Genomic DNA, 23,068 nt, shown 5'->3' with positions numbered 1-23,068 from the left:
TGTTTATCCATAATTGGTGTTTTATAAACAGGTATATCAGCTGGGGTTGATAACTCTTTCGCTATTTCCCCTTCTTACTGTGAGATAGAAAACTCATTCACTTAATGTTTGATTACATGGGGATCCTGTGGTGCCCCTGAGCTGTATGGGGACGCAAGACAACATAAAGTGGTAAATGGCTGGTGAAGCAGATATGCTTCATCTTGTATTACAACTATAATATTAGAAAACAAAGCACCGGGGCTAGATCATCAGAGATCACAAGACCCCACAAGCCTTGATCAGGCAGCGTTTCAGACACTTCAGAAGCCTGTAAATGAGGCTTTGTGAACATTTGCAAAAATGCTGACCAAACACCGCAAGAGCTCTTCAGGGCACCCTGATTTGAACAGAGGATTATTAGATGTCTACATTTATTTTGAAGCATAGTCACTTGGAGATCCTTCTCATAACTTAAATTAGAATGTCAGTTGTTGCCACTGACAAAGTGGAAATACAGCAACATAAAATGATATTTTGTTATCTCAGCCTCACCAGTGCAAACCCATAAAGTGTGATTACAATTTGAAAAGATTGTTACATGATTTGAAATTTGCATTCATTTGCATACTGTTGCAAAGAATGAACATCAAGTGACTTCAGTGTTGCAGGGGGAGTTGATCAGTGAGGCAGGACTACAGAAACTAATACATAACTAACACTTTTCAGTGGGATTTACAATGGAGAATGGAAGCTTTAATCTTGGCAAGGTCTTTATTGTATTTCTCTGATATGCTGGAACAATGAATATCTGCCGCTGTTGTTCTGGGAACTAATACGGTCAGGGACAAACTGCCAAGTATAAAAAGATTTCCAGGCAATCTAAATATATCATCTCACCAGCCAGAGATCTAACCATTATTATCATCTACTGGCAACTTAAGCTCTTGTCTCTGAAACAAACCTATGCATATCAATCTTCAAACTACATTTACAAATGTCTTAAGTAAGAAAAACACTTAGGAGTGGTGATTTTCTAAGGCATGGTTCAAAATTTTCCTGAAGGATCTGAGAGCAGCTATGGAGTTATCACCAACAGAGCTAGATCCTAGATTGAGAGTTTATACTGAATATATGCAAGAACTGCTCCTACTTTGTGGCCACAATTCCACTAATGCTGATAAAGCAACTCTTTGGACAAGCACATGGAAAACAAATCTGTCAATTTCTATTAAAAACAAACAAACCAAAAAGGTGTGTCTTTCTGATCAGCAAGTCTTTGAGCCACAAAATACTGGGGACTGGGAGAGCATTTAGAAGAAGCATCATTACATAATGGCCCCACATTTGTATTCCCCATATGCCTGCAGTGTGTTATTTGTTTTCACTTAAGCATAGGAACCAGTCCCCCAGAATACTAAAGAATAGAATAGAATCATAGAATAGAATGTCCCAAGTTGGAAGGGACCCATAAGGATCATCGAATCCAACTCCTGGCTCCACACAGGTCTACCCAAATATTCAGACCATATGACTGAGAGCACAGCCCAAACACTTCTTAAACTCCGACAGGCTTGGTGCAGTGACTACAACCCTGGGGAGCCTGTTCCAGTCCGCAACCACGCTCTTGGTGAAGAACCTTTTCCTGATATCCAGCCTGAATCTCCCCTGTTGCAGCTTGACACCATTCCCGCGGGTCCTATCGCTGGTCGCTAAAGAGAACAGATGGGCACCTGCCCCTCCACTCCCCCTCATGAGGAAGCTGTAGACCGCGATGAGGCAACAAGCACAAACTGAAGCAAACAGGCACAAACTGAAGCAAAGGAGGTTCTGGCTCAAAATAAGACAGCACTTCTATACCGTGAGGGTGTCAGAGCACTGGCACAGGTTGCCCAGAGAGGTTGTGGAGTCTCCTTCTCCGGAGATACTCAAAACCCACCTGGATGCCATCCTGCACAATGTGCTCTAGGTGATCCTGTTCAGCAGGGGCGGTGGACTAGGTGATCTTCAGAGGTCCCTTCCAACCTCGGCCATTCTGTTATTCTGTGGTTCTGTGATGAATCTGTGATGACACCACCACTTCACGTAACCAACAGATGCTGTTTGTTTCTACCATCCTCCTGGGACAGCCAAGAGCTGATGATGTTCCTGATATTCTTTAAACATCTCTTTATTTCTCATGCATGTTCCCACTTTCTTGGGCCAATTTCCTCATGCTCAGGCTCTTTTTCACCTTCCCAGGTGATATGTTGTCCCTCAGATTCTTCTTGTGTCCTCCTCGATGGTCTCTTCAGGACGTCTCCAGTGCTCAGGTGTCCAGCTGCACATCAAGGACGTCCCTGCCTCCCAGGCACAGTTCCCAGGCCAAAGGCCAAGTGCCCGGCCTGGACCCCAGCCTGGCAGATGTTGCTCCTGTCAGCATGGAGCAGCCATTTCACATCAGCATTTTCTCACAACAGTCACATTACCTCCATCAGTGCTGCCATCAGGGGCACCCCAAGAGCCGTTTGATGTCACCAAAGAGTCACTATCACCCTATGGTCTCACAAAGGGCAGCTAGCCATAAGTGCCCTGAGCGTCCAGTCTACGTTGAGTCCGGCTGGTGGCACTCGAGAGGTTGAGGTCCCACTGCTGGAACATGAGTGGAAGGTGCGACGTCGAGGTCCTTCCTCTGGAACGTGAGACGTCAAAATCCTTCCTGTCACACAAGAGACACGAGGTCCTTCTGGGTGGCAGGTGAGGTACCTCGGTCCTTCCAGTGGAACTTGAGATATCAAGGTCCTTCTGGGGGCATGTGAGATGCTGAGGTCTCTCTGGTTGCAGGCAAAGCATAAAGGTCCTTCTGGTGGAGCACAAGGCATTGAGGTGCTGCTGGTGGGCAGCGAGTCTTTGAGGTTCTGCTGTTGACCTGCGAGGGAGGTGCTGAGGACTGGAGGTGCTTGATACCCGTTTGTCATCAGAGCAGCGTCCCGCGGAGGACAAGCATCTCCATGCCAGAGCAGCCACAGGCACAATGAGCCAGCCACGCCAGGAGCTGCCAGCAGAGGCACCCAGAGAAGAGACCTGCATCATTTGCCTGGGCCCGCTGGTCAATGCAGCATGACTGGACCCCTGCGGGCACTCCTTCTGCAGGGAGTACATCCAGCTGTGGGCTGCCCCCAGAGCCACCTTCCTGCTCTGCCGGCGGCCCATCATTGCCATCATGAAGCTGGTGCCACCTGCCCAGTGTGACGCCTCGGCCCGCTGGCCACAGGGAAGGGCCCAACGTAACGCGGGGCCGGGGCAGCGGCAGCAGCAGCGGTGGCGGAGCCCCTCCAGCTACAGGTCCCACAGCGTCTCGCCCAGGTGCAGGGACCGCAGCCCCACCACACCACAACAGCTCGTCCGCAGCTTCTCCTGGCACTGCGAGCAGGACGGGCACAGATGGCCCTGGCCCCCAGCAAATGCCAACGCCGGGGACATGTTGTGGATGCAAAGGGTCCAGCAGGAGGAGCTGGGGGCTGGCAACCATGCAGGCCGCCAGGCCAGGCCCCACATTTAAAGAAAACAATAAATCTTAAAAAGCAACCCAGAAGGAAATCATTTGGGGGATGGGAAATTATCATGGGATTGGGTAAATGGGTGAGGGCAGCAGCCATAAAGGTGACCATGCCCTAATGGGAAAAAGGCTGACAGAAAAAGTCTCCTGAGCCTGGGGCAGGAGAAAATGCCTGCCAGCCTGAGAACTGCCAGCCCAGGAGCCATACCACAGCGTGCAGTCCTTCTGGTGTGAACTGCTCCAGAATGGGCTGCTCTCCACAGAGCAGCACAGGAAACTTCTCAGACGAAAGGAGCTCCGTTTTGGGTAAAAATCAGGCCTGTTTTATACCATTATAACTCTTACACCTAAGAAAGCATAGGACACCACCACCTCAGGTAACCAACAGATGCTGTTCATTTCTACCATCTTCCTGGGACAGCCGAGAGCTGACGATGTTCCTGACACAAGAACAAAAGGTAGAAGTAGAGACAAAAAGCTCAGGAGAAAGAACAGGTCATCACACAGGAGATAAGTGGAAAAAGGATGGGGAGAAGGACTAAAGGATCAGAAATACAAAAAAGCCAGAGGAGGTGTCTCATAGCTGAGACCCCAACAGTGCACATTGCTCCACAGAAATGTCTGAGGAGCCAGTGGTTGCTGCCAGGGTCCTCTGCCTGGAGACATAACAGGACAAGTGAACAGCTCCACAGTTGCTCTGTTGGTCTCCCCTTGTCGTGCTGCTTTCTTCCAATGCAGCGGGTTGTCAGTTTGCTCAGAGCAAGGAGGACGCGGATCAGGATGCCTTGGGACTTGGTTAGCAGTAAAAAGGGGCAGGTATCTAAAAAAATGAGTGATGAAATGCCCCCAGAATGTCAACAATAGGGTTTGGCATCGAAGAAAAGACTACAACCTGAAGTATTCAATACTCTCAATAATACATTGGGGTCTCCCCTTTGCCACTACAATGGTGTGAACTGGGTAGCATGGCTATATAAGTTCCTCTATAGTGGTGATTTCAACTTAGATCCCTGTTAAAGAGTGCTTTGATTTCAACCAGGATGGCTGTTCTCACATTTATTAGTTTATATGAAAATTAAGCTAATTCAAAAAAAAAAAAAAAATTTAATTCTATGCAATGCTTCAGAAAGCCACATTCAAAATGCTAGCACTGCACTCACCGTGTTGCATGTCATGAACCCAGTAGAGTGTTCCTTAGTTCCAGTTTTTGCCCAGACACCGTTTTGCCCTAAATTTCCACCTCACTTGAGTTCAGCTGGAGATGCATGCATACTACTATGTAGCAACACCAAAGTTCACAGAGTGTAAGGATTTTTTTAATTTTTTTTTCCAGAGAAAACTGGAACATGTTTAGATTTGCATTAAGTATTACTCCAAAATAATACTTAATATTATAAGTACTACTTACTGCTGTTTGATCTGTAGAAAAATATTCATCAACCATATATCATATTTTAATACTACAAATCACAAATCCAATAAAATGAATTCTTGGTAAATAACCTTGAAAAAAAAGTGTCCAATATTCTGTGATATATAGTTCATTTTCTAGCCACAGAAGGCAGAAAGAGGCTGTTCTGAAAGCACTTGCTTACAGTGAATTAAGAAACACAGAGGATATATTCCTGGTGTATAAACTGTAACATGCAGGATATTTGTGTGAGCTGCAAAGCTATCCTAATATTTCTGTGGCTAGGTAATCAGTTAAATTTATTTCCATTAATATTCTCCCTGTAATGATACGTCTGTGTCTATCAGGTACTGTGAAGGTTGCTTCATTAATATTTGTAAGATGCCTGGAGTTCTTGATGAAGAAATTGAAACAGTAGGTAGTATTTTGTCTTTATTCTTTGGTATCGGGCATGACTATGCAACACTGAGAGATCAAAACCTCTTTTATTGTACTATACAACTTTCTCTTCCTTATTTGAAAGTGGCAATACTGCCATAATTTATTTTTAGAAATAAGACTATTTATTTTAGCTTTGTCAGTTTAGCCTTCTTAATTCTAACAGCGCAGTATCATAAATTCATCCCCTTTTTGGGGAGTATGTGTATGCATTTACATAGTAACACTATGGGAAACAAGAAGATGTTGCATCATGAGAAGTCTGTCAGATATAGAATAGAATTAGCTCAGATGGAAAGAACCTACAAAGATCATCAAGTCCAAATGCCTGGCCACTTCAGTGCTAACCAAAAGTTAAGGCATATTATTAACTAAAACTATAAATAGTTATATGTTACTATAATACAGTTCATCAATGCTATCATTCTGAGTGGGTGATCAATAGTAGACACCCATGACAATATCTGCTTTGCTGTCCACCCCCTTAACCATTACCCAGAGGCTCTCTATTGCATCATCTCTAACAGTAAGGGCTGTACAGTGCAATCTCTCCCTTACATGCAGCACAACGCCTCCACCTCGCCTGCCCTGCCTGTCCCTCCTGAACAGCCAACAACAGCCTTCCATCCCAGCACTCCAGCTGTGGGACTCATGCCACCAAGTCTCACTAATACCAATGATTTCTTAGCTCTGGGAAAGGACTAAAGCTTCCAGTTCATCCCGTTTGTTCCTTGTACTGCATGCGCTGGTATACAAGCATTTCAGATGTGCTCCTGAACCTGCAGCACACTCTGGAGTGGCACAGATGCTCCCATTAGCCTTGTCACCCTCAGACAGTGCCGCACCATCCCTTGGCTTAACCTTGGTGTTCCTAATGGTACTCCACTTGAGAAGGGAGTCACTGTCTGCAACCCACTGCCATTTCTTCATGGTACTGCTCTTGATGCTGCACTTGCTACAAGGCCTTGGTTGATCTGACCTTAGAGGGCGAACTTGCATGGATGCCTCTTCTTCCCTCTTTTCACATCCCTTGTCTGCCATACCCAGAGCCTGATACCCATCCAACAGTGGAAGCTGAGCGGGCAGACAGGGGCTCCTCTTTTGGCTCCATGCAGTAACTTGCTTCCCCTCCTCAGTGTCCCTCAAGTCTCTGCATTTATCCTGGTGCAGATCAGATGCCAGGCCTGCCTCAGCAGTGGCTGCAGTGGGTTGGCACATGCGTGCCAGAGAGGGCAGAGCACAGCTCCATTAGCTACCACCTTTTTGGACTCCCAGATGCTTCTCAGCCTCTCCACCTCCTCCTGAAGCTTGGCCCCTAGGCAGAGCAGTCAGGGCTGTGGCCCATGCCTGCTGGAGAGCTGAGCAGGCCAGCAGAGCAGGCCACCCGCTGGCAATGGGACAGAGCCCGCCCTGCTTATGTTGAAGGCCCTGGGCCTGGCTGGGCGCTATGCAGCTCCCTGACCATGGGGGGAACTGGCCGTGTGCACAGCCAGCTGCGCCCAGCTCATGGCAGGACCTCTCACGACACTGCTCACTCACTGGCTGGCACCTCCATGCACACAGGACAAGAGTGTCAGGGCTCAGAAACCCTCTCAGACACCTCCAGGACCTCACAAGCCTTGCACTCTGTTAAAAGTGACTGCTGCCACCACTACCACTGCCATCTGTGAGTGGTGGCTTCCTGCTGAGTCTGCATTGCCTGTGATGGTAACTGGTGAGTGCTCTCCCTGGCCTTACCTCATCCCACAAGCTTTCTTCCATCACATTTTCCCCGCTGTCCTTCTGAGGAGGGTGAGAGTGCAGCTTGATGGTGCTGAGCTACCTACCAATGTTAAACTACCACATGTAGTTGAGGTTTTAGCTCTGCCTCTAGATCCAAGCAATAGAAATAAGTGCTTCTTGAGCATATTGGTGAGAAGTGCTTTGAGCTGTCTGACTAAAGCCCGATCTTAAATTAATTCAATATATTTCAAATTAATATAATCTTGCTGATAGGCTGAAAAGAATGGCTAAAATGATGTTGCCTATCCAATATTTGCAAAGCTGCTGTTCTAAGGAAATGACATAAAATAGAGTGGATTTCAAATTAAGTTTGAGTCTGAGTAGTTGCAAACACTGCAGATGTTGGGAGTTCAGACTCCAGACTTGGCATCCTCTGTTATCTCTGACCCTGGGTGCATGGGTTGAGCTTAATGCCTGCATCTGAAAACCACATCAATTTGGAGATCATCTCTCATATTTCTCATCTCCCTAAATCAAGAGCTAGTGCCCATTCCCTCTGCCTTTGAATTCTGTACATTTTACCACAGCTTTGCTGTATCTCCCACTTGGAAGCCAGGCTCCTGTGGTTCCTGTCCAGGGTTCAGAGGATCAGATAAGTGAGGTGGGAGCTGCTAGAGGCATTGGACCATATGATCATTCTCAGCCAGTGGCTCATATGATCTCACTTTCCTTCTCCCTGCAAATAAAGAGTGCTTTGTTAAGTACTGCAGAATCAAAGGCTACATGCAGGCAGTTCCCATGGTATTGTGGGTTTGCAGTAGCTTGGCAGGAGGGGAAGTTAGCACCAAATATGTAGCTCTAACCAGCCTGCACCCTAGTCTGCATCACACAACTAACTACTATCACAGACCGTGAAAATTAGTGACCTTTTTCTTTTGAAACTGAGGGTCCTGGAAAGGAACTCAGATCTACCTGTCTGCCCTGTGGGGACTTAATCAACAGAAAAGAGCAACTGGAAGCAAGGGCTAAAAAGAACCAGGAAAAGTCTGGAGGACAGCAATGCCTTTTAGCCATGTTGGGGAAAGCTGGCTGAGTCCCTCTGACTCATGGGGGACAGAGTTTGTACTCACTAGCCAAGTGATGAGGAGGCATGAGAGAGACTGTCTTTTTTTCCAGATGTGTTTTTTTGTCCAAAGATCCTTTCACCTTACAGTAGCGACCCAGGATCAAAGTGGATCTTTTTTTGGTTCTCTCTTGTTTCTTACCTTAAAAACAAACAAACAAACAAAAAAACAAACAAAAAATCTGCTTTTGCAGGCAAGCAGAGCCTCTCCAACTCTCCAAAGACAATGGTGGTCTGTGTCTCAGGTGCACCAGCCCTCCTTGCCTGGGCTCTGCAGCAGAACTGAGCAGCTATGCTGCCCTCCTCTACCTACTGTATTGTCCCAGCTTCACACCTCACTTTTGTCTCCTGAAATTGTTTCCATTTCTCATTGCTAACAGTGAGGAATTAAGATCTCTTTTTCTGGCTGGTATATGACATGCGCTGTTGTTGCCAAGAGAGAGCAGCCCTTTTCAAACAGCACTTGTTCTTTGCTCTGTGCAAACACAATGCTTAATTGATTTTGTAAACTGTGGAGCCTGCTGCTCCAAGGCTTATAGCAAACTCAGAAGTTCACACTTTGCACTAAAACTTATTGTTAAAAACATAAAAAAAAATAAAAGTGTCAGTATTTTCAGGCCTTGAACAGTTTCTGCAATGGATGGCAAGAGCTGCCTGTGCTGACGGTATAGGCTCCAGATCTGAAAAGATCATTGCCAGCTATATGAGGTAAAAGATGAGGAGTTGTCCCACATGGCAGAGCAGGGAGAGATTCTCTTCACAAGGACATACTTTGTGTTAGTAAGTAGCAGCTAGAAGAAAACATATTACAGAACTACGTGATTATAGCTGGGAACAGGGACTGCTAGTAATCATCCCTAAATGCAAAAACATTGCTAACTGCTCGATACAAACTGCCACACATGGGTAGAAGACCATAGAGTCTGAAATCATGAACCCCTATTTAAAGACAGTATCTCTTTTTTTTTTTTTTTTTTTTTAACTAACTAAATTTTAGTAGCAATCCATCAGTTATTTTTCAATTCAGAAATTAAAGGCAAGATATTCATTAGTTTTGAGAGCAGGTGAAATATTCTAATGCCAAACCCTACTTTATTTCCTGCTCCTGAGTTCAAAGTGCAGTTGCATTTCACCACTGACTTCTGCATGGCAGCACACTGATTGCATCCAGAGTTGGAGCATCTGAGAATAAGTACCTATTACTGGTCTTTGAATGAGAAATTGATGGAAAATTTAGCTGCAGAAAGCTTGCATGGACTGTCTTATATGGGAAAATCCCTTGAAAAGGATTAAAGAATCTTTTACATGTTCTGCTTTTTAGTAAGAGTCTTGATGATTTGGATTGCTGATAGATATTTCAGTATAGCACAAGCAGGTGAAAGCTTCTGTTTGACAGCAAAGTTATAAAGTGAAAACTAAGTATATGTAGTCATAGTATTTTGTGGTATATAAACCTGTATAGCTAAACCAGTGTTTCCTCTGGATTGTTTCATTAGAACTGAATGAACAGAGAGGGAGAACTGATAGCAAGTTGTCAGTATTAGGATGCATTGAAAAAAATAACGACATAAACTGTTTCCGCCTTTGATGAAAACTTTAACATATGAGTGGAATTAAAAGACATGTGGGGCATTAGTGTTTGTAGTTGTCTTTCTTGCTAACTTTGGGAATATTAACTAATGATGCATAGAAGTGAAAACATCATTTGTTTGCAGAACTGTCTTTGCCCCTCAAAATCTGTAATGGGCTTATTTGTACACTTCTGGTATATATGAAAACTAAATAGTTATAACAAAAATGCAAACCTTTGTTGAAGTTGCTGAGTGCATGATAGTGTTTGAAAATTGTTGGAAACTAAATACAAATACATCGGATTGATGACTGTAGGTGTCACTCTCTGGGTGAGAAGGTATGTCCTCTTTCCTATTGTCTCATGTGTAAACAGAGAATATTTACTTTTTTTTTACTTTTTTTTTTTTAAACGTTTTCAATGTGTATCATAACACAAGGAATTTCTTTAAAATATTGCATGAAATGATTAAACCATCAGGAATTTGACAATATATCTGAACAGCCAGCATGCAAAGCAGAGCAGATGCCAAAATCCATTATAGATGGCTTTGGTTTACTTTTTCTAACACTGCTTCTAGACACTTAAATTTTGGTCTGACTGTATGAGCATGCACATGAAATGAGTTAGTGGCCACTGTAATGGAAGCTGAGTGGAATACTAAAAACCTACTTTCATCTGTCCTGATCCACACAGAACATTTTCCAAGAGAATGAAATAAAGTAATAAAGCAGAGCAAATCCCTGGAGCATAGCGTCATTTGCCACATAATAAATAACTGCACCATTACATATGCTTACGTTCTTCCAGTAGTTAATACTTTGTGTGACCTTACAGCTATAACAAAATAGATTTTGGATGCACAGAAATGAATGAAGTGAGATTGCGAAATGGGTCTCTTCTCTTTTGGGGAGAGAACTGCCCATGTGGTTTGCCACTTCCAAGCTGAGAGAGATCCCCCACTCCTCCCCTGCTAATTCAGTTGCTGTAAGGAAGCCCCTACATTTGTCCAGCAGTCTGTTGGTCTGTACCCTATCCCTTCTGTGTACTGGTCCAGAGCATGCAAGAGCAGAGGGCAAAGAGCAAGAGGCCTACGACAACTTCTCTAGCACAGGTTTTCCAAGGGGTCCTTGCCTTGACAAACCCTGCAATTTTATTTCCTTTTACCAGTTTATCCCCCTTCAATAGCACAAGGAATTTAACACATTTTTCATGATGAACAAGGTTGACTTAAAGAGAACTTAGCAAGCTTTGCTGACACCAAAGTATGTGGGACTGAGATGGCTCATTATGTAAAATATTATTGTTAATCAGTGCAATAATGGAGATAAGAGAATGAATAACTGTTTAGTCTAATAAAATGTGTGAGCTGGGGATTTCCAAGGCCTGAGGATATCGTTATAATGAGAAAAATGGCCAAACAAGTTGAATGTAAAGGGAGGAAGGTACAATAGCTTTTGTTTGAGGGAATGCAAGACTACTTCCCTTTGTACATCTTTGGGAGAGGTGCTGTTACACACTGGAGTGCTGTGCACAGCACCTGCATGGAGCTAAAGGCTGATGGACCAGCTTACACAGAGTGAAAAGATCATGCTGAGACTCAGTTCAAAATATTTTGCTATTACAAGTACAAAAATAAGGCTGTCAAATTTTGCCTTGGTCCTCGAGTCAGAGTGACTGTATTGGGAGTAATAGGCAGCACAAGGATTCTGTTTTTCAGCCTGCAATTGATGATCAGAAAGAAGACTAGAAAAGTTAATTTTGCCTTCAGAATTAACTCTTCTGGGAATTACTACATTATGTTTGTCCCACAATCTATAATCCTTGCTCAGTGGATTGAAAGAAATCTGATTCTCGTGTATTTATCTGGGTGGGAGTGGGGTTGTTCTGTGCTGTCTGGTAGCTTCATTAGCATGTTGGGAATGCAAGATCCAGCCATGCTGTTCCTCCAAGAGAATAATATGAGATTCTTACATATGAATGGAGACAATAGATGGAAGGATTTTCTCAGTATGTTTGTGTGGAAACAGAACCTTAGGAGAAGTGTAGACAAGCAATATTCCTCCAGTTATTTTACCATAAAAGTAAGCTGGTTTTGACAGAATTTGACCTCATTGTGCACAGAAACTGGGGAGTTCAAGCAGGTCATAGATTTAATGCTTTGAGCATCTAGTGTGGCTTTGATAAGGGAAAAAATGTGACCTACTTCTCAGCATTACTTTGTGCTGAATAAATCCCCGTGACTTCTGCTTTCTCCCTCTGTTCCCTTGGATAAGTGGGCTGGGCAACGAAAAGCCAACACCCCCAAACTGATTGGTCCAGCAAAATTTGGAGTGGCAAATGCTGGGAAATGCTTGGATAGATACAGCCCAGAAAACAACAGTTTTCAGAACTCACTGGGAAAGCCAGATGTAGTATGTATTTGTTAATGAACATAAATGTATAGAAATATTAAGGGGTTCCAAAGCCTTTAATGAAAAGGATGGAATTTCTTTGCTCTTTGGTTGTTTGGTCTTGAATCCTCAGATTTATGAAAAAAAATAGGCAGAATCTGCTCTGTGTGATGGCTCTAAGGACACCACCAGCCCTGACTGTCCCTGCCTAGTTTCCCCTGGAGCCTCGCCCAAGACCCCATTTCATCCCAGCCCTGGCACCCAGCCCTGGCTGGAGCTGTACTGGAGCTGCACCAGCCCCCAGCCCTGCCTGTGGCCCTGCCTCCTGGACAAATCCGTGCTGCAGCCCTGCCTCTGGCCTCGTCCCTTCTTGCTCCAGGATGGACCTCCTGGATGGATCCCGGCCCTGGTCCATACCGTGCCATGCCTGGGGCTGCCTAACAGGAAAGAACCTCTGTTCTAAAAGAGCTTGTGTCATGTCCCTTTACAAATACATTCCTCTTCTGAAGAATTTTGCACAAGTCTTTCATTTTTAGCTATTTATCCCTGACTGCAGGATTTTTCCCAATAGATTTATGTACACACAATAATGATGTTTGGTTGTATACTTCACTCTAACATAAGCAAAATCATGCTGGATCAAGCTGGCTCTGTCCAGTAATCCATCTTCAACACTTCCTATTGTCACTGGACCAACCAAGTAGTCTGGATGTTTGGTGTACGCAGTTTGGATGCTTCCTTTTGTTTTTTTTTCCTATCTCTTAAAACTCAGCATTAAAATCCTCAGGTATGACTTATTAATAGGAGAAATTATGTCTGTAGAGTTTCCAGGCACAGGAGAGGCAGAGAGATTAATAAGTCAAAGCTTTCTGCTGTTTGGGGAATTTCAGAAGCCAGGTGTGCAGTGTGATATTTTCCAAAAGGTCAAATGCATATACTTACTACCCACGAAATATTTCATATTTGGGTATTATGACAGCACTTTACAGCAAGTGAGCAATAAAAACCTGACAGTTAATGCATATTTAGAAAGTTGTGTTTATCTTGCTTGGCTCTTCTGGAGGTGATTAGTATGGCTGTATCCACTAATCTTATGGTCAAGGGAACTTTTCCTCCAAATTGTTGAGACCCTCAGGGAGAAGAGCAGTCTAAGTTTGACCTTCCACAGTGTCTGTCAAGGTCTTCCACACTGTATCATTCCCTATTACAAGAAGAAAATTTTCAACACATTTTCAGAGTAGCTGTAAGGAGAGGTGGATGGGCTATTCTGTTAGGATGGGAGCTCTTGCTTAGAAAAAGAAGAACCTGTTTACTCTTGATTGTTCTTTGTGTGTGTGTGTTTCCTACAAGCTTATCTACCTCCAGCAACCTAAAAAGACAGCCAACTAGCTAAAAACAGATTCTTCTGTAGAGACTGAACATTAGTTTAAAAAAAATAATTGAATGCTGTTAACTTGCTGCAGAGTGAACGTGCACACATTTCTTTAACTTGTTTCGGGGAAAGAATTCATCTTAAATTCACTCCATGATGGAAGCTTTGAAATCGTATATGACCATATTCTCTAGAAACTGTCCAATGTGCTAATAAATATTTGCCAGTTCTCTTCTTGCAGTACATGATGACTGTGGCTGCTGATCTCTTGCTCCAGGCATTAAGTTTTTTAATGGGTAGTGAAAACAGTCTCATGTCTTCTGGGCTAAATGTCTCTTGTGTGGTTGCCGGCAGTGTAAGGGGGTTTTGTGACCCTGGGAATCCCTTCTGTAGTTCTATATGCAGTTCCATGCATATAGATGAGGCCAGAAGCCTAGTCCTTCAAGTGAGTTACAGTGGAGAAGCTTCATACATTTGATTACAATAACTTGAAGAGCAGAGACTTACAGACATTGGAATGTGAGTGAAGAAACTTAAAAAAGAATGAAACTTAAAAAGAATGAAAATCTTGTTCACAGAGGAAGAGAGTGAAAAGGATGTTAAAGAAAAATACACTGGATAAATAAACTGGTAGGTAAAAAGCAAGAATGCAAATAAATGCAAATAAAAGATTATCTTCTCCAATTTCAGATTACATATACACATATCACCACATTTTCTATTTTCTTGGCAGTCATCATTCAGCTCTGTAAGATTAAGGCAGGGGACTTGTCTGATAACCAACAAAATGTGAACCTTGCTTCTCCAGTGTGTAGCAGCATACAGCTGTCCAAAACTCAGGATTTTCTGGAGCCTTCTGACTCATTATAATGTTATCCATTTCACTGTAGTATGTTGGAGGTATAAGAAACTAATCTAATTCTATTTTCTGCCACAGAAGGAGATTTCAAAGTGATGGAGAACATTTTTGAGAATCTTTCAGTTATTTTGAACATACTTGACAACTTGAGGCTAAGAAGACCACTTGGGTGAGTATTTGACTAGTTAAATTTACTTAAATTTACTTACACGTTCCATCTTCCTGTTCTCTAAGCCACATGACCAAATCTAGAAGCTGGATAGCCACGATAGACCAATGCCATGCCTAAGCACATAAGATCTGCTCTTAGCCATGAATTTTGGCTAATGAAATGGCAAGGAGCACAGAACTTCTGCAGCCATGGCTGCAGCTGTGTATTAAAAGAAAAAAAATAATAATAAATCTCTCCATGGCAAAGACAGTGAAGAAAATAAACTGTAGCGTTGGGAAAGCTGTGGATGCACCTGAACTGACAAACTGTGGGAGTCAAGATCATCAGAAATTGGTCTGTTTTCTTTATCCAAGCCTAATTAGTCTGGAAATCTTGCAAGATTTAGGTTTCTTGCAAAATTTCCAATAATACGTGGCTTCTGGCTCAGGAGGAAATACCATGAGAACAGTCTTTTCATGGACATTTGAGCAGTAAATTTTGGTTGGAGCCAGAAGCACAGAACATGATGAGGTGTTTGCCAAAAGGGAATTGGAAAAGATGAGCAATTTTAAACATTTAAAGGCAGAAAAATAATGATGGGACTTAAGCTTCAGAGAAAATTCAAACTGGTTCCTATATTATCTGAACAATTTTCCTTCCCTCTGTAAGATGGTGGTAATGTTACTACTGCCTTTGTTGTGCTTTGACCTGGATCATTAAGCCTTCGTATAGTTCTAGTACAGCTGTTCATTATGAGTATTTTAAGAGAAGATTTTGAGGACAAATATATTCAGCCTCTGATTTTCTTTTTTAATATGATTATATCTTCACCTCCTTCACATGCTTACTTTCTCTTGAGCTGTCGTATACTCACTCATGAGCACGGCTATAACCTTACAGTCATTAAAAGACTTTCTTTGGACTTTGCTTCACTGTTCTGACAGAAAATATCATAGATCTGTATCTTAGCGTATAATGCTAGTTTTTGAAGGGAACCAATATTTCTCCGTAGGGTGGGGATCTATTGGTGTCATGTCACAGTGAAGTTTCCTTGAGCTTGCAGCATGTCTTCAGAAGTACTAACTTTTATAATATTATTCTTGGATGTCAGAAGTCTTCTGCTTTACAGGAATTGATGAGGAAGAAAGTGTTCCTTCCCAGAGGTTTCTGCAAGTCTACAGTATGGAGTGATTAAACTAGCTCAGTAGAAATAACAGTACATGTAGTTTCAGTCTTTTAGATAAAAAGTAGTTTTGGTCACTGGTGAGAACTGGAATTCAGACTAGCTTGGAATTTATCTTGGAATAAAAATTTAGGCAGAATAAAAATGCAATTGTAAACTGTAACAACTGGCTTTATTTCGAACAATGCTGTTAAGCTGAGGATCATAATTCCCTTCTGTTGGTATACTATATACATACACCCATGTCACACTTTGCTCATCTGGATTTGCTTGTCCATTAAAGAAAAGACTACTTACAACAGCAAGATGAAATATATTTCCACCTGCTCTATTCAGTAGGAGAAAAAGCATAAAAAGTTAACCACAGCAAAACTGCATCATTGGAAAAGATTTTCCTAGTTTGGAATGGTGTTACAGAGTATTAGTCACAACTGGTTGTTTGATCCCCTGTAATACCAAATATATGTTAAACATGCTTTTACAAGGCCAAATAGTTTTTAACTGCTTTTATTATCTATCAGCTGAATACTTTCAGGTTTTGGCTTATTTTATGAAAATATTCTGTGTTGCAAAGGTCTTATGGAGGAGGGTCTTTTATTTTATTTGGCTAGTCTGCATGAGTCTTCTGTAGTTACCAACATTAGATAAAGGTAGGTAGATTAAACCAAATGATTGCTGACATCACAAACCACAAGGAGTCATCCTGTGCCTTCTGTCATTCTATCAATTCAGGTCTACCCAGACCACAGTGATAATGTGTACTTTAATTTGTTGCCTGCTCAAAGTATGCCCTGTTTAGTCCCCTGAAAGAATAAGCCATAGATAATTACACTGTCCCCAGCTAGCTGTGTCCCTGTTCTCCCTTTGATTCTTTGACAGATTTCAACCAAATTTACCAGAGATTAAGAAGTCTATAACAATTACTGTAAGCTTCATAAAAGTGAGTTACTCAAATGCTTCTACTTAGATACTTCCTATATTTTTTTATTTCCATATAAGACATCATGAAACCCATCAAGAAGAAATACTCAGAGCTGGGAGGACCAGGAGCACACCTGAAAGAAATTAGACTTCATTAGTACTGTTGCTTACAACACCACTTGTTTTTAAGGTACTCTGCAGATGCTGCAGATCTTATCTTCTTTCTTTTCTTGATTATTCCTGATTATATCTTGATTATATCATTATTCCTGTCAGACAAGGAAACAAAGAAAGACAGAATGAAACCAAGGTCCAGTATTTGGTTTTGTTCACTTCTTGAGTAAGGTCAGAGCTAGCAAGGAAAAAGCAAAATAGCTAAGGAGAGTTCCTTGTCTTGTTCCTTGTTCTAAGGAGAACTATGGCCATCATCCTGTTTCCTTTTGAATTTTGAAGACTTAATGTGTAAAAGGTCTGGATTTTCAGAAATTTACAATTTACTTCAAAATAAAGTGAGCAAAGAGGTGAATTTTGAGAGTGTAAGATGTTCTTTTTCTCACCAAAACTATTTTCTTCCATTCTGTGAGAGGTTACTTTATGTGTGACATCACAAAGCAGAATTCCAAGGGCAGGGGACTCTCCCTTAGAGCCCCCACACACACCCCTGCTAGTTTTTTCTCCACTATGCAAGATTTCTAATTCTGGTAGAGCATGATAGTTTCCTCTAAAGGCTTTGACACAATCCTAACACAAAAATAGCTTTCATCACTGTGCAGTTCAATATAAACAGCCCTAGAAAACACCTTCCAGACTTCCAGCAGTCACTTGATATTCCTTTTGGACAACATTTTTGCTTTAGTGGAGTTGCAGAGAATCTATGAATTTATCATTTACTTGTTTGAATTTTATACTGTACCTTTAACCCTGCAAGTAATATTATTCCCACTGGAAAGTGTGGTTACTGCTCTAAGCATTACTTAAGCAACCAAGATTTCCACCCCCCTTCCTTGTCCCAGCACTATGTACTGCTTACCCAGAGTATCCTAGATTTTTGTACAGTTTTTCCTTTTAGTGCTCTTAAATTAACATACCTTTCATTGATATTATAGTCTCAGACTAAGCATGGATGCAGGCATTCTTGAACTGAGTGTAAATTCTTATCCAAATTTTGGTTTTGAACCAAAGCAAAATTGTTTATGGAAATCCCATTCTCACGAATAAAGTTAAAAGTGGATAGAGATCAAACTTACAGATTGTTAGACTGCTTTGTATAAGCTTTGTGTATGTTATGTTGTGAATACTAAGACTTTGTCTCTTTTCATTTATTTCCTTTCTCCTGATGACTTTTTTTCAATGTAGTCCTAATGACAGTTAATAAAAGAAAGGGGAAATAAATATTTGTGAGAGAATTTGAAGTGAGTTTTAGCCTTTAAATCAAATTATCTTCTAGAGTCACAAACTAATCAACTGCCTTTCTGTTCTTTATTATTCAAGCTGGAACTTGTGATTTGTAATTTTTAGTATGTTTTGTTTTGTTTTAAAATTTGACATTCTTTTTATTCAAAGGCTTTAGAAAGACATAAAATTAGCATATAGTAAAATGAAGTGCTGAACTTGTACCATTGAGAAAATGAGCTGTAACACACCCACATATATCACTTCTTGTGCTGAAGGCTGAAAATAATCCTATTGGAGGATTTGGATGAAGATGTTGGAGCCATTACTCTCCTTTGAGGGAAATTATGTTTTATCAGGAAACCAGATAGAAGTAATAATCACAGGTAAAGATGGTGATGTTACATCTGGAAATGTAAGTCATAATGAGAAGACCATCTTTTACTGTATACCTTGTCTTGGGTGCTGTGGCAAGGAATGCTGATCATCCTTTAGATCATATGTCTGATAGTGTATTAGCAAAATATTTCATATCACATTTTATTTCAGTGCTGCTATTACATTCTACAATAGTGTTGGAGGAATTTTCAATCCCATTTTTGGTGGTGTTCTGGATGATTGACAGCCAAACCAGAACAGAGTTTATACGTAATGATGCTGTCAGGCAATAACAAGGAGTGAATTATTTAACATCTTGCACTTGTTATCCATTTAAATCACATAAAAACATACAAACAAAAGGGGGTGTGAGGTGGAACTGAATCATATTTCCCTGTTTAAAACATTGGTTAGGATTTAAACAAAGAGAACTAGGAGAGGTGATGGATGGGGATAAACAAGATTTGAGAAACCTGAACACAAAGCAGGGAAAAAACACCTCCAGAACAACAGCCCTACTAGCAGCAGAGACAGCTACTTGCTACCTATCTCTCATTATTCCAGATGGCAGACAGGTTGCTACAAGGTATGTTTAAATTCCAGAATCTGTCAGCTGTCTCCAGTTTAACAATTAATGTTTTACCTGCTGAAACATTAAGACCAGGCTTTGGTGCATTTAATTGGCATATCATTGTCATTCCCAGCTAGTTACTCCTGACAATGACTCCTAGCTCTTTTATAGTACAAAGCTTACAACCATCAACCCCAAAATTTTTCTGCTGCTTTTTCTTATTTATTAATTAATTTTCTAATTTATTAATACTTTTATTATTTAGTATTTTTAGTGCTTGTTTCAGCTATCCAATGGCTTCTGTAGGAGAGGATACCTTGCCCAGCTTACTTTACTGATTGGTTAAGGAGATATGCTACATCTGGATGCTGAGAGTTGATTCTAAGCTCTCCTTCTGTTTGCACTGTAAAACATTGTAAAACATCTCTCCTGTCCATACTGGACTCTAGGTGAATATTGCAAGGAAGAGAAGGTGACCTGTAATACTCAACAGATGGCTTCAGCCCACACTGTATTTTTAGAGGTGGAATTTTCTGGGCTGCTTTCTTACAAGCTGATCTACTTTAGCTACTCAGAAAACAGCTGTGGTAGTTCTTAAATATTACTTACTGACTGAAACTATGTAATATTATTAGAAACATTTGTAAGTACTGAAAACATAACAATGCTGAGTGATCTGGCATCTTCATGGAACAGCTGGCATTCTGGTACCATTCTCTGAGCTATGCTTTTCAGCTGTAAATTGTGATTAAAAGAGGAAAAATTGAGTACAACAGTGGGAACTGTTCCAAAGGCAGTGATAAAGATCTCCTTCCTTGTCTGGAATTGCCCTTTAAGCCCCAGACTCTTAATCAGCAGTAAAAGGAAGAAAAAGCTTCCTTCCCTGACTAGACCTGATTGCAACTAGCACGTGAGAGTGTCTTTCACAAAATACTCCTGTAGCAATCTGTGTAAGACCTGCTTTAAAAAAAAAAAAAAAAAAAAAAAAAGCTTGGTCTTTCGCTTCCTTCAGTTGTTAGACTAAATAATAAGAGAGCAGCACCCTGTTTCACCAAGATAAAGCAGCTCTGGCAGTGTGTGTTCTGCTATGCTAGATACAGTTTATCTTATTAATATGATGGCATTTCTGCAGGTAATCTAGATTTAAAAAGTGAAGTCTACTCTTTTTTATAGGAAACGAGTCCAAATGAAGTTTTGTTAGATATATTCTATAAAACATCCCATCCCTGGGAAAGTTTTCAATTCCATATTTGCTGTGGAATTAGGACCATTGTCCTAAAGTGGACTTCATACCATGTTGTGAGTTGTGTCTTTTTTTAATTTGATGAAAACCACGTAAAGGGCATAAACTTCTATCTTACTTCTAAGGGCAGGGAAGGAACATAGGGCATGCTGAGAACCATAGGCACATCTATACATCATTACTGTAGTAAGCCTCTGGCCTTCCCAATGCTAACATAGCCCAAAGACAGGGAATCCTAATGGAAATGGTGACCAGATCAGAAGAAAGACGAATACATGTGGAAATGGGCTTTGTGAAAGGAGTGAAGGAAGAATGACAAGAACTGGGATCAGATACAGTAGCAGAAGGTAGTCATCTGCTGAGACAGGACAATAAGCTTTATGTTTTGAGTGTCTGGGTCAGGAGGTTGCTTGAATTCTGTTTTGAATACACAAAACAGTGAGGTAAGAGGTAGGTAAGTAATCTGGTCTAAAAGAATAAAGGCTAGATGTTATGTGGTATGGCATCTGCATGGCAATACTGAGGGGATCTTTTATTCCAAGGCACCATGGTTTTGGCTGGGCTAGAGTTAACTTCCTTTGTAGAGGCTCACATGATGCTGCGCTTGGGATTTATGATGAAAATAGTGCTGATAACACACGGATGTTTTAGTTGTTGCAGAGCAGTGCTCTCATAGAGCCAAGGCCTTTTCAGCTTCTCATGCTGCCTTGCCAGCCAGGAGGCTGGGGGTGCACCAGAAAGAAGGGGACATTTGAAGTGATGGATTTTGTCTTCCTGAGGAACCATTATGAATGATCAGTTCTGCTTTCCTGGAAGTGCCTGAGCACCTGCCTGCCGATGGGAAGTAGCGAACAAATTCTTTGTTTTGTTGCACACGTCTTTTGCTTTACCTAATAAGCTGTCCTTATCTCAACCCATGAGTTCTCATACATTTACCTTTTCAATTCTCTCCCTTGTCCTACCTGGGGAGGGTGAGTGAGCGGCTTTGTGTGCCGAGCTGCCTGCTGGGTTAAACCACAACACATGGTTAGTTAGGAATTGTGGTGTTTTCAAAATGTCCTGGCTGTGAATCTTGTGAAGTGGTGACAATAGTAGGTTTAGGCACTTGAGAATGTCTTTGATTGTGTCTCCCAAGAAGAATGATTTTGTGGGTTATACAGGATAATCATTACTCAGAATATAATGAGTCAGACTGTCATGGAGAGCTTTGAACACGTAGCAAAAAGATGTAACTCAAAGCAGTTGCATTTTGGAAAATTTACTTAGGATTGCATGTGGCCATACCACTGCAAGGAATAAGAAATGCCTGTAAATTTGGTAAGTCTGAATAGTAATGTGTGTTGTTCCCACATTTCTTTCCTTTTTTTTTCTTCATCAGTCACTGAGCACAGAATTAGAGTCCTGAATATGTCTTTCCTAAAAAAAAACATGTTCTCCCTTTGTTTGCCTATGCTTGTTACTTTTATGACATTTGGCAGCTTCTAAAAACTGTCACATGGAAGACAAAAGAGTTATAGTCTCTGATGCATGATTGATGAAGTAATAACTGTAGTCATGTCCATAAGAGTAGGAGCATGGAGGTGTATCCAGCTTCAAGTGCTTGTCTGGGGCACACTTGAATATTGTGTTAAATTAGGTTGGCTGCTGAGTACCTCAGACCAGTCTGTGAAGCCTCTTTTCCTGTGAAAGTTTGCTAGCTTTGATGTTCTTATCTACAGTGCTTACAAAAGGTAAAGTCTACCCAGGGAAGTTCAACATCTAAAATTAAGTGTGAATTTAAAACTGTATAAATACCCCCTTTTTCTTGGAACAATTCCAGTGGTCTTCAGGGTAGTTATTTTGTTTTTGCAAAAATTGGTGAATTTTGTGGACTTGTTTGCACAGTCTGCATTTTTGTTCCTGACAAGTAAGTTCTTTTAGTTTGCAGTTAATATTCAGGTTAAGTGCTGGTGAAAACACTTTATTTAAACATTAATTGGAAAGAGTCCAAAGAACACATTTCAAGTATAAAAAGCTGACAGTTTAAGATCCTGACCCAAATAAAATATTTAAATTAAGCATGTTTTTCAGTGTAATATGAAAAAGATTTTTAACTTTACAGTGAAAACTTATTAGCTCAGACAGTAAATGTATTCACATGATGGGAACAAATTCGGTATACTCGAGATGCTGATCTTCATTATCCCTGCCATGTTGTGTAAGATGCTTTAAGCAGTCTGCACTGTTCAGCCTAAGTAGAGTGGAGGTGGAGTATGCATAACTCCAAGTAAACTTTTTCACATCTATTTGTGTTTCCTGCTTTTCCTTCAGTTTTAAACCAAAGGACAGAAATGGGGTGTTTGATAGCTATTTGGAGTCAGTGAGGAAAGAGCAGAGAAATAATGAGTGAGCAGGACAGTTTTCAGCTGGAAACTAGAAGGTGCAGGTTTTACAGGTGGATGTGGGACATTCTTTATACATGGTCGTGCAAAGTGGGTCAATATTCAAGATCTGATACCAGGGCTCCAAAGGGCAGTGAGTTTCAGTGAGTACGGGAGCGATGCTGACAGTGATGTTTACTTACACAAGTGTAGTGTTGCTGCTGTGGGTTTTAATCAAAGTTAGACGCATGAATACAGATGTCACTAGGAAAGAATTTGAAATGTTCAGGTTGTCAGAGGTTATAAAAGAAATTAATAAGGGGTGATAATGTGATTGGTCACATGTTTGCTCTCAAAGTATTTTTTCCCAAGACAGCATTAGTCTGGGTTATTCTTCCCTCCCACAGCAGGGAGTGTCCATGATTATTTTGACTCTGCAGTGTTCAATGTAATGCAGGTCTTGA

Source organism: Cygnus olor, chromosome 2 (assembly GCF_009769625.2).
Source record: "Cygnus olor isolate bCygOlo1 chromosome 2, bCygOlo1.pri.v2, whole genome shotgun sequence".
Taxonomy (NCBI): domain Eukaryota; kingdom Metazoa; phylum Chordata; class Aves; order Anseriformes; family Anatidae; genus Cygnus; species Cygnus olor.
This window is presented reverse-complemented; position numbering follows the sequence as displayed.